Source organism: Typopeltis vanoorti, chromosome 10 (genome assembly GCF_054136105.1).
Source record: "Typopeltis vanoorti isolate ZY-2024b chromosome 10, IOZ_Tvanoo_1.0, whole genome shotgun sequence".
NCBI classification, from domain to species: domain Eukaryota; kingdom Metazoa; phylum Arthropoda; class Arachnida; order Uropygi; family Thelyphonidae; genus Typopeltis; species Typopeltis vanoorti.
This window is the reverse complement of record NC_143558.1, coordinates 108746960-108759790: the sequence shown is the minus strand read 5'-3', so window position 1 is coordinate 108759790 and position 12831 is coordinate 108746960. Positions and strand designations below refer to the sequence as shown.

Below are 12831 nucleotides of genomic sequence, written 5' to 3'. Positions count from 1 at the left end.
AAGTCCTCCCATGACTTTTGTTGTTTAGCCAGTTTTACACAGTGTTTAGCTTTCTTACATTTCTCTCTCTATTCTCTAAGAGCACAAGCTAACTTATTTACCAGGAACTTTTCATATGCTTCCTTCTTTTCCTTCACTGCCTCTTTAATTTCCTGTGTCCAACATGCAGCTCTGATTTTTCTATTCTTGCACACAACCTCACCACATGCCTCTCTGGCTGAATCAATCAGTGTTTTCTTCAGGGTTTGCTACGGAATCTCCAAGGTTTGATCCCTGCTCTCAAACTGTTTCATTTTTTCATGAATAATATTTGTGTATTTTAGTCTGCAGTTCACATCTGAGAGCTGCCTAGCTTTTATTCTCTTTTAAACTTTATTACATGGTCTTCTTTTCAATATGAAATTCAATTTTATCCTGCTCAAGACTAAATAGCGATCACTTCCAATTTCAAATCCTCTGTACACTCTGGTGTCCTGCACCAGTGGGAAAACATCACTATCAACAATAACATAGTCAATGAGACTTTTCTTATTCCTTTTCTCTTCTCTCAATGTGAATTTCTGCACATTTTTATTATTATTATTATTTAGGCCTCCAAGGAGTGAAAAGACTCATCGCAGGAGGTCCCTTCCTAAGAAAAAACACAAGTCAATCAAGACTCAATGAGGGAGGTCCCTCCCAGGAAACACAGTCTATCATACTACTCCTTAAACTCGTTGACCGTTCTCACTCTCACCACTCTATCAGGCAATGCATTCCACGGTTTAACCACACTCCATGCAAAGAAATCACTCCTCACTCTCATGAGTAGGTAGTCTCATTAGTGAGTAGGTAGACCTCAAAAAAGGTCTAAACCGTTCTGGGTAGTGACCTTCTCTCATAATGTTGAACAATAATACAGCTCCTAGGAGTTAAGTTCACATTATGGGTAAATATCGAGAATAGTGATCGGAGCTTGCTCCACCCTTCCTATGAGTTGCCTCAGCTTGCACTACCTTCAAGGGTCAATTGCTGTTCTATCCAGGTATTTGCTTAGGCTTGGAATCACCAAACTTTATTTAGTTTCTATATTTGGCATGAAACTCTTTGAGTTTCTTATTCGGCTAAGAAACAATATGGGATATAATATCCCTTAACTTAAATAAGTTCATGTCGCCGAATTGAAGCCTTTGGCTCTTCATTATAATTAGTAATTAAAGAAAAATTTATCGATGTAAATATTTCTCTCCAAGCTTTGCCCCCCCACTGGAAAATTTTCTGCAGATGCCCATGATGCCCCTCACCATCTTGTTTGACAGGAAGGGAAGATATGATAGAGATATACAAATTACTTAAAGATTTTCCTAGGACTGATGCAGAGGAAATTTTTAAATACAGAAATGAATGGTGGAGGAGCGGGGCCATTCCTGGACCATTCCTTATCATAGTTATTAGCAAAGTATGTTATTTTGTTTTTCATTACTTATATAACAGAAGATGGTTGTCACTATGTGCTCAGAACAGTTCTGCAGCATGGAAAGGCTTATGTGTTTGTCGCACATGTTGAATTGGATTTTAACGGTATTGATGGGAACACAGATTGATAAGAAAATAACTGGTGGTTACATTGGATTGTGGTTGTCTCGCATTTGTAACAAACTTTGTTTGTGTGCTCTGAAGATGCTGGATATAATACCAGTGAAATATTAGCTTTTAAGTTAATAAATAGTTATTTTCTTATCAATCTGTGTTCACATCAATACCATTAAAATCCAATTCAACAGGTCTACAGCAATATTGTGAATGAACCTGCCATGATGAGTCTGCCAACTCTATGGAGGGTGCAATAATAATAATAATAATAAAATTTTCCCACCAAGTGTATACTTTGCATCCCGCTGTTGCCTACCAAATTTTAGAACCTTACAATTAACATTAAACTGAGAGTCCTACTTACTTGCTTCATATTCTCCTGTAAGGTCACACCATCTGCTTGACTCCTCATCATTCCGTCCAATTTTGCATCAGCAGCAAACAGTTGAAAACTTCCAGTTAAACCCATCCCAATATCACTACCATATAAGTTAATCAACAATGTCCCCAAATACCTATCTGACAGCCAGTCACCAATTCACTTCACTAATTTGTATCCAACCTCATCTGTCCCGAAGTGCTGTGTGGCAATCTATCAAAAGCCTTAGTAAAATCTAAGTATATCACTGTATATGCCTCCATGTTCAATGCATTCATTACTTTAATGTACATAAGTAAGTTGGCAAAACATGACCTTCCTTTAACAAACCCATGCTAACAATCATAGGGAATACTGATGTCATTAATCACCTTCCGTAACTTAATTCTTAACAACCTCTTTAACACCTTAACTACAACTTCATATATACAGACTGACCTATAATTTGTAGCCACAGTCTTATCACCCCCTTTTGTGAAGTAGAACAATTTTACCTTTCTTCTGCTCCTTTGGGACTTGTGCTGTTGCAGAAACACTTGTTAAATGGGTATGCCAAGGCTGATGCTAACTCCCTGGAACATTTCCTTAAGACAAGCAGTGATATATCATCAAGTCTTATTGCCTTATTTACACCAAGATTACTCAACTTCTCATGTATGTTTTGCTAACCCACCAGTAAGCCATCTTCTCCAATTCCCTCTACACTTGAGCTTATGATTTCACACTGATGAGGACGGACCACCCAGATAAAATGCTCACTAACTACTTTTATGTCCTCTGCAGCAATTACCAATCTACCATTTTCATTCATTAACATCATCTTACCATAATCATTTTTCCTTCTCCTTGACACATATGAAAAAAAAACTCGCTGAGATTTTTCATGACCTGATTTACTATCTGCTCAAACTGCACTTTTGATGTCCTTACTAGCAGAGTCAATTTCTTAGCGTGCTCTGTATGCTTTTCATGCAACTGAATATTCCTATTATTCATCTTGTGCTTACTCCACAGTGCAAATTTCATGCATAATGTTTACATTCATCCAATTGAAAACTACCTTATTTAGTCTTTTGATTTTCAGAATACATTTATACACCGAGGATCACTTCTTGATCACTCTCACCAGGAAAATGCAGTACCCCACTCAGAATCATATCTTCTGATGAAATGATCAGATCTAAAACTCTCAATCCTCATGTATTCTCTTTTACATACTGTCTAGAACATATAACTTTCTCAAGAACTCATGAACTCATCTGCACCCTCTATTCCCTGGCCTATATAGCAACATCCAACTAGATATCTATTCCTGTCAACCTTCACCTCACACCATACTCACTTCCCTCATGCATTTCCACTATGTGTGAACATAATTTCAATACTATGATCAATAGCACTCCCTCCCCCTTTCCTTGCTTTTCCTTTCTATCTCAAAAATATATCTTACCTTCCATTCCTGTTAGAATATCATCTTTATTCAACCATGTTTCACATATTCCAACAATTTTTGGGCAAATAAACTCAATTAGTGAAATACTGCTGCTCCTAGCATTGGTAAATAAACGCACAGCTCACTTTTAGGTTGATAACCAGTCCTAACCATGTCACCTATTGGCTGTGATTTCCCTGCTCCTGCCTATGGCAATTACCTTTATTATCACTTACCTCAAGCGTCTCTTCAGATTCGACTACCCTCCCTTACATTCTAAGCCATCCCATTCCTATGCTGACTATCCCCATAATTACATTCACTACCATTCCAACATTCATTCTCCTTATGTCATGTCACCCTGTCCACCCAGACTTCTCCATTATCCTGTTCATCTTACACTCCTGTTCATTTGTTAGATCTTTACAAACCAGAGAAATGCTAAATTTAAAACATATACTAAAACTTACTGAAATAATAGGTAGGAGGAAGAGAATTTTTAAGGTGTCAGTTCCACCCAGCCAAAAATTACAGTGGTTAGTATACTGTCATTAGTAAGACTTGCTTAATAGAAGAGGAGGAGACAGGGAGATCACATTGATAGGATGTGAGGAATATTGCAATTTCAGGAAGAACAGCAAGAACATGATGGCAGAAGAGGAGGAGGAGTGAGACTAACCATTCAACAGGAAGGCAACAAAATCATGAGAAACATTATATTTGAAGCTATCTGGTGTGAGATAGAGGACAAAATATTCATAATAGTTTAAATAATTGAACTTATTAATATTTCACTAGTTTTCTATTCAGCATCTTCAGAGCACAAATTATAACAAGCACTAAACTAAATCATTAGAAACCACTCAAATTATAACTGAAACAGAAATAAGGTCCTAACATGGCAGCCTCTGTGGGCCTGATAACCATTAATTTCATTTGGTGAGGTTGGAATATCTGGTTTCAGAATGACTGTCTCTCATATCTTTGGCAAATTAATGCAACCATACTTGTTGAGGTTGGGGGAGTTCTTCAGAGCAGATGCTGATTCTAAAAATGGTCTCTCAGGCCTATATCAACTTCTGTGTAATACCAATGTCTTCCACTATTTAATCCTACATGAAGGAGTATCCAGAGCATGGTTTGCTAGTCCCAACTTGCCATACAGATGACTGCAGATGTAATTTTTGTGTTCTTTAAGATGGATGTTAACTAACCTACCAGTCTGTTCAAATTAAGCTAAACTGCAGGCACAAAGAACTTTATACACTTCAGAATTGCAAGAGGATGAAGTTGATCTTTAGGGTAATGGATGAAGGTAGCTAGATAGTGAGTGGTTACAAAGTGCTATGTAGTATTTTATTTATTTTATACAGGCTGTAGCCATTGTCTAAAAAGGTGTTGCAAAGATCCATGAGCTCTGTTTCAAGGACTAATGGTATGGCTGCGCCATGTTCTTGATGTATTTGTTATTTGGCCTCATGACCAAGACACACTGGATACATTTTTAGCACACATCTTAACAGCCAGTATCCTAAAATAAACTTTATGATAGAAAAAGAAAGCAATAGTTGTCTACTGTCTACTAAGAAATATTAGATACATTAGGGATACAACTTCCTAATGTCTCATCCTTTTCCATTTATAGAAAACTCACAATACAGGAAGGTATTTAGATAAGCAATTACATAATCATCTATCCCAACATTCTTGCATCCTCTAAACACTTACTCACCGAGTCAGGGCTATTTGTTCAAATGACACATCTCTTGAAACTGAGCTGAGGGGAGACCTTTGCAATACCATTTTAGCCTACATACAATAGTACACATAACATGATCTCCATTCCACTTTTAAACCATCTGTTCTTCTAAACATCTACTTCATCCTCTTGCACATCCTGGAGGGTATAAAGTTCCTTGTGGCTGCAATTTGATCTACTTTCACATACGGCTAGATACAGCCCATGGGGGCACTGTGTTAAGACATTACTTCTGTTTCAGTTAAAATTTGAACTGTTCCTAATGATTTAGTTGAGTTGTGTGATTGTCACAGTTATAATTTGTTCTCTGAAGATTTCAAGGTAGAAAAATAGGAAATAATAGTAAGTTCAATAAATTAATTTACTTTTTCTTGGTTGCTTATACTGTGAAGCACTATTTTGAATCAACAACACCTAAGCCTTTCTATATGGATAAAAAATATATAGTCAATACCTGTTTTTTAGTCAATACAAGTCAGAGGATGTACAGGAAGCTGTCAGTGAGTGAGTAAACATTATGGAAGATTTTAATTATAGGTGTATAAACTGGAAGAAGGAAAGAACACATAAGAAGAAGGAAATGGAATTTATTAAGCTATTGAGGGATGCCTAAAATAGTATGTGATGGAACTATTTTTCAAAAGAAATTATTATTATTATTCAGGCTTCCATGGAGTCACAAGACACATCATGGGAGGCCAACACTAGAAAACACAGTCTATTATACCACACCAATCCACTGACTGTTCGTACTCTCACCACTCTCTCAGGAACTGCATTCCACGGTTCAATCACCCGCCATGAAAAGAAACCACTCCTTACCCTCTTACTCACAACTTCCTTTTGTAACTTCTAGGGATGGACCCTTGTCCTCACTCCTTCCCCCTGTCCCACCAAATAAAAGAACTTCCCCAGTGTCAACCCTATAACTACCTCTCAACAGTTTAAAAGTCTCTATCATATCACTTCTTCTGTACAGTCCTGATACCATCTTTGTTATCTGTCTCTGTACTCTTTCCACAGTAAATTGATCCCCCTTCAAATCCTAGGGACCAAATTTCAGAACAACAGTCCAAGTGTGGTCTGATCAGGGCTCTATTATTATTATTACATGATCCCTCCAGGGAGTCCAAGGACTCATCGAGGGAAGGCACCTGCTGTACAACTCTCCGTCTTCACCACTCAATCCACCAACCACAGAGAACCAAATCATCTACACCACCACCACTAGTATTTAACAGACAATCACAAACATCCATGTCCACAGTGGGATTTTAACCCACACCCAAAAGGTTGTGGGTTCGAATCCCACTAACCACTCAGCCAACCCGGCAGGTATTATTAACCCAGGGGATTGCTGCAGGTCAGACTCCTTCTCAGTAGTGCAGCAATCCCCTGGGTTACCATCACCACCTTTGCAATATGTTCCCTAAATTAAAAGTTTCTATTAATCATTATCCCCAGATCCCTTGCCTTCCCCACTTCCTCCAACAGAGTATGCAGCCTCCCTTCGATATGCCCCAAACTTCAAGACTCTACATTTAGCTGAATTGAACTGACATCCCCAATTCATTTGCCCATATGTCCAGTTTATTCAAATTCTCTTGCAGGGTTATCAGATCTGCACTATTACTAATAGTGCAGATCTGATAAATCCATTATCATTACTAATAGTGCAGATCTGTACTATTACTAATAACACTTCCAAGCTTCACATCATCATCTGCAGACAAATGAATATACCCCTGCAATCCACTGACAATGCCATTGATATAAAATGTTAAACAATACAGGTCCCAATACTCAGCCCTTTGGGAACCCTCTTGTAACCTTCTGCTTGCTTGATACAACTCCCTCATATACAACTCTCTGATACCTATCTATCAGATAGACAATCTCAAATCCAGTACACTAACCTGACATCTAAACTCATGTGCTGTAACTTAAATATCAGCTAATCATGTGGTAGCATGTTAAATGCCTTTTTAAAATCCAAAAAAATGGCAGAATATGCCATTCCCTCATGAACTGCTCTTGTCACTTTATTATAAAAAGCAATCACATTACTAAAACAAGAGCACCCCAGGGGTGTAGTCCTAAAAGAAATAGTGCCAGGGCTCTACCTTGGAAACAAAAATCTAAAGCATGAAGTGTGGCATTATTATTATTATTATTGCGATGGCCATATGGCAGAGAGATTGGCTTGTCTTCTGAAAAAAATGACAAGAGTGGCAAACTGCTGTTTTTTGACTGAAAGCTGGAAATGCATTATAAGTCTCATTCTTATAATTTATTATAAATGAACTAAAAAATTTTGACAGTTTTAAAGAAGCACCTAGGCATCGTCCAGGCTTGCCCTGGCCCGACTATGCCCCTGGAGCACCCCTTAACAAATCCATGCTGACTCTCACAGATAATATTATCCTCATATACCCAGTGCTGTAAATGATCCCTCACTAATTTCTCAAAAATATTGACAACTATATAACCTTATGCAAAGAGTGGTAGCAGAGTGGAAGTGTTAAGCTATATACCAGTTTATATTTCAAGGGGTGCTCTTGTTTTAGTAATATGATTGCTTTTTATAATAAATTCACAAGATTAATAATAATAAAGTGACAAGAAATTTTATAATAACATGGCTGAGGGAATGTGGACTGCAGAGTTTGGTGGATAGAAGAAGGAGAGGTGATATGATTGAGACTTTTAAACTGTTGAGAGGTGGTTACAGGGTTGACACTGGGGAGTTCTTTCGCTTGGTTGAACAGTGGGAAGGGGTGATGACAAGGGGCCATCCCTGGAAGTTATGAAAGGAAACTGGGAGCAAGAGAGTGAGGAGTGGTTTCTTTGCATGGAAGGTGGTTGAAACATGGAATGCATTGCCTGATAGAGTGGTGAGAGCAAGAACGTTCAATGAGTTTAAGGAGTGGTATGATAGACTTTGTGTTTTCTAGGAGGGACCTTTCGTGATGAGTCTTTTGACTCCTTGGAGGCCTAAATAATAATAATAAAATAACAAGAGGATAATCTTGCCCTCCTTCCACTCCTTGGGCCAGAATTTCATTGAAAGCCAGGTCAAAGGAGCTGTTATTTCTTTAGCACATTCTCTCAAAACCCATGTAAAATTCCCCATCCAGTACCATTGCTTTATTGACATCCAGAGTCAATAAAGTACTCAGTATCGACATCCAAGCATAACCAGATTACATTTCTAAACCTTGAACCTGCCCTATCCCTCTAGTATAAAAAATCTACTTCTTCAGGAAAAAACACCCCAATAAAGTGTTCATTAAACAACTCCACTATGTCCTTTGCATCAGTTACTCTATTCCCATTTTTATCCAACAATGTTATTCTTCAACAATCATTTCTCCTCCTATCGGCCAGATAGCAAAAGAATTACTAAAGATTTTCTTTGGATCTCAGGGTCAATCTCTTCTCTTCTCATATTCCAGTTTTGCTTTCCTTACCATACTAGTCACTCTCCTGGCATGAGTCTTATATTCCTCATGCATCTGTTCTCCATCCCTCTCCTTATATCTTACATGACCTTTTTTTTTTTTTTACCTGTGGTTCCCATTTGATATTGTTTGTCATCCACCTTACATCATACTGTGTTCTCTTCTTCACATGAAGTATACAACTTGCTATTGCTGCTAATAAATAATCCTTCACTTCCCAAGTACTGATGATATCTCACCTTCCAATTTCTTTATCCATGGAACTTTCCCAAGCTGATTTCTAAGAGTATTATAATCATATGCCTCATAATTCCACATACATTCCTTTCTCTTTGATACTCCTGCATATCTATTCATCTTCCAAGTCAAAACGACATGGTCACAATCTCCAACTGGGGACAGAGATGTCATCTCAGTTATAATCAGATCTTCTGATGCTAAGACCAAATCTAAAACTCTTGAACCTTGTGTTCTTTCTAGTACATGTTGTCTAAGACATTTCTCTCTCAAGAATTCCAGAAATTTCATTTCCTTACTACTACATGCAGTTTCCTCTTCGTAATTTATACTGCTGTAGTTAAAATCTCCCATGAGATATATAAAACCTCCCATAAGATATATTACTATATAAAACTAGGTGAGTTTTATATAGTTTATATACTTGCCGAACTTTATATAGTTTCTCTATTTGGCATGAAACTCTTTGAGTTTCTTATTCGGCTATGAAACAATATGAGATGTAATATCCCTTAACTTAAATAATTTCATGTCGCCGAATTGAAGCCTTTGGCTCTTCATATAATTAGTAATTTATTAGGACACCTTCTTGGCAATTCTTATAGTAGGGTATGTAAGTTCTGTTCGCTACAAACTTGGTATTAACTAGGTCTACCTACTCACTGATGAGACCTCAATAAAGGTTGAAACTGGTCTGGGTAGTGACCTTCTCTCATAATGTAGAACAGTAATACAGCTCCTAGGAGCTGGGTTTCACATTATGAGTAAATATCAAGAACAGCGATCAGAGCTTGCTATGAGTTGCCTCAGTGTTGCACTACCAAATGGGTTATGTGTTGCACTATCCGGGTATTTGTTTGCGCTTAGACTTGCCAAACTTTATATAGTTTCTACATTTGGCATGAAACTCTTTGAGTTTCTTATTCGGCTATGAAACAATATGGGATGTAATATCCCTTAACTTTTAGTAAATACTTTTACGCACGTACCGAGAGTTCGCTTATGAAAAATACACCTCTCCAGTGTTTCAAGTTCCTTAGTATTGAAAGAGAGTTTTTGCTCTCTTAAGGTTTTTGCCTGGTTTTTGATGAAAACCAACCAGTTTGAAACAGCTACCAGGCCAGTGAAACCGTAAAAAATGGACCAAATTAGAAAGCAAATATATGGACGTCTGGGCAGCGTGCATGTTTTCTAAAGTGGTCTGCGCTAGGGTGACTTGCAAATGCCAGCAGGTGTATTCCTGTAAGCTCTCTGGTGAACTTAATTTTTATGAAACTTTCATAGTTTCTATTCAGCTTTGAAATAATGCTGGATCTAATATCCACTTGCTTTTTATAATGATATCAATATTATCTTCAGCTGGCATGGAAATAAAAAGTGACAGTAGAAAATATAACAGTACAAGTACAGAAGAAAATAGACTCAGTCAATTTAGCTATATGATCAACAGGCCATTGCTAAAGCTGTCTTTACTTCACTCTTAAGAAGGGAAAGTTCCAAAACACTAATCCTAGCAGGTAAATTCCCACAAGTCAAAAAGAACTATAATAAAACAAAACTTAGAAAATCAAAATACACACACACTCATGACCAAGCCAAGGCATGCAAAACAACAAGAAAAATAAATAAATAAAATAAAATAAAGTGGCCCGAAAATAAAGTGAATTGGCTTGAATAGTTGATACCTCAACTGCCTCAATGTTGGCCTTCACCACCTGGATTATAATTGGAACATCTCCCTTTCTCCTCCTCCTATCATACCATAAAAATCAAATGATGTCCTATAATACAACGAACATGTACTCCCTAATAAATATATATGAACATGTATAAAATGAAAAACAGTTTAATCTGTTGCTGACTCATTCTACAAATATTGGCAAGGGTTGGGGGGGGAGGCTTAAACCATCTATTCATAACTACTGTTCCCTTACAAGTTATCTTTGCTGTGCAAGACATAAAACAGAAAACAACAACAAACAAAACATTTATGAGAAAAAATAAGCATCTCTGACTTCCTAAGAGAAGTTCATAAATCTAATTAAACAACTTTCCAGACAGTCAATAGTGGGATATAAAGTATCTCACACAATCTTTGCTATGAACTACACAGGACCACAAAAATAAAAAAAAGCATCCATGATTTTAATGCGCTAACAGATTACAGATTAATCACATCTATTGCACTAATAAGATTTTACTTGGTTTACTGGAAGATTCGCATAAGCAACAATATACCAAACTAAACAGTAACGAAATAACTGTCACCAACAGTTTCTGATATTTGTAAAGAGCATTGTAGTAGAAATAGTTTATGACCCCCCCACCCAAAAAAAATCAAGGTGCAAAATACACCTGTCAAGAGTTCAGTTATATCACTTTAACACATAAGCTGAAAACTGTCTAATTAAAACATACAGAAAAACAGTACTACTCAGGTACCACATTTACACAAGAACTAGCATGGTAATTGATCCAAAATGGGTGTGTAGGGAGAGGGAGACAAGGAAGTACTTGTAGCAAGATTTTTAGCTTGGTTGCAAAGAATATAAAACTTAATAAGGAATTATATTCTTGTTTATATACTTACAGCTTCCATAGCTCAGTCAGTATAGATGAAGCCCTTTGGTAGGAAAGACCTGGGTTTGATTCGCATCAGTGACATGAGGAACCTTTTATCTGGTTCCTTTTGACTAAAAGTGAGTTAGCCTGTCTCATATGGAGGTAGTGGGTTTTTTCATCCAGAAACTCCGGTTTTTCATCTCCAACAGGCAACCGGCCAGTGAACACATGCATCTATAAACAAAGAACTCACCAGGCAGCATAGGGCTAACCACCTTATCCTTGATACGGTAGCAGTTAAACGTAGAAAAAACCTCGACACTGCAAGGTAAAAGAGGAGGGAAGGAATAAGAACAATATAAGAATTATATACTTACCCAAGTGTAAGAATATGAAGTAACTACAGGATACTTATATATGGAGGCAAATGAGATGATAGATTAGTGCATAGGAGACTGGAAATTTCAAGGGTATCAGTAAATTTTGTATGGGAGTGTCCTGAAAGTGAAAGGAAACATCACTGCAGAAACCAGTGATGTTTGTAACCAGCTGTAAGTATATAAACAAGAATATAATTCCTTATATTCAGTGGTGCAGATGTTGTGGTTTGACTGGATTGAATAAATCACACAATTTGATAAGTTAATGGAGCAGCTTATTCAGTTGTGCAAAGTATAAGTTTTTAAACATTTTGGGCATACCCAAGTATATATATGCTGCTGAGAAAGACCACAATAATATGAGATTGGAAATGTATGAAATTAGTAAATATTTTTTAAAATGGTATTTCATGTGAAATATTTTATATCATAAGCTTTAACAACGAGTGCTATATACTGTTAATGCAAAAAAAGGACAATGGGTCTTATAATAAGAGTGATAGAGACCTCTTAATTTAAATACAAGAGAAAACTATAATAAATCGTATGGTTAGAGAGGGAAACAATCTAGGGCAAGGAAGAACTCAACTGTTGTAGGAGAATTATAAGGGAAAAAAAAAAAAAAGGTGAACCCATGGCCATGATAAGTAGAAGTAAGCTCAGAAGAAGAGTGATAACTGAATGTGATGACAAGCTTAAAATGGGCACAAAGAATGGAGAGTAGCGGTCTTCAACCTTTTTACACCTGCGGACCGGGGAAAATAGGAGAAATATTTTGCAGGCCAGCTGATAGCTAAGACAGAAACATAAACCAATGTAGATAGTATTTTATTTATTAAATCCAATGTTATAAAATTACAATTTTTAGCTAGTGCGACATCTGCTGCTGCTTAGAGGTTAGAAAATTTGATATACGTAGCTGGAGCGTTGTTTCTGAGAGACGAAGTGCTGCAATAACATCCATTCGATTTCTCTGTTTGGTTTTTATTACTAACATGGATGAAAAAGTCTTTTCACACAAATAGGAAGTCAAAAAAACGACCAACAAT

The 12831-nt window shown here is 37.0% G+C and overlaps 1 protein-coding gene across 5 annotated transcripts in view; it reads right to left on the bottom strand.

Annotated features, from left to right (window-relative positions):
- Positions 1–12831, bottom strand: part of LOC150102665 (atlastin-2-like) — a 437615-nt gene that overhangs the window by 125494 nt on the left and 299290 nt on the right. The gene's annotated exons all lie outside the window — the stretch shown is intronic.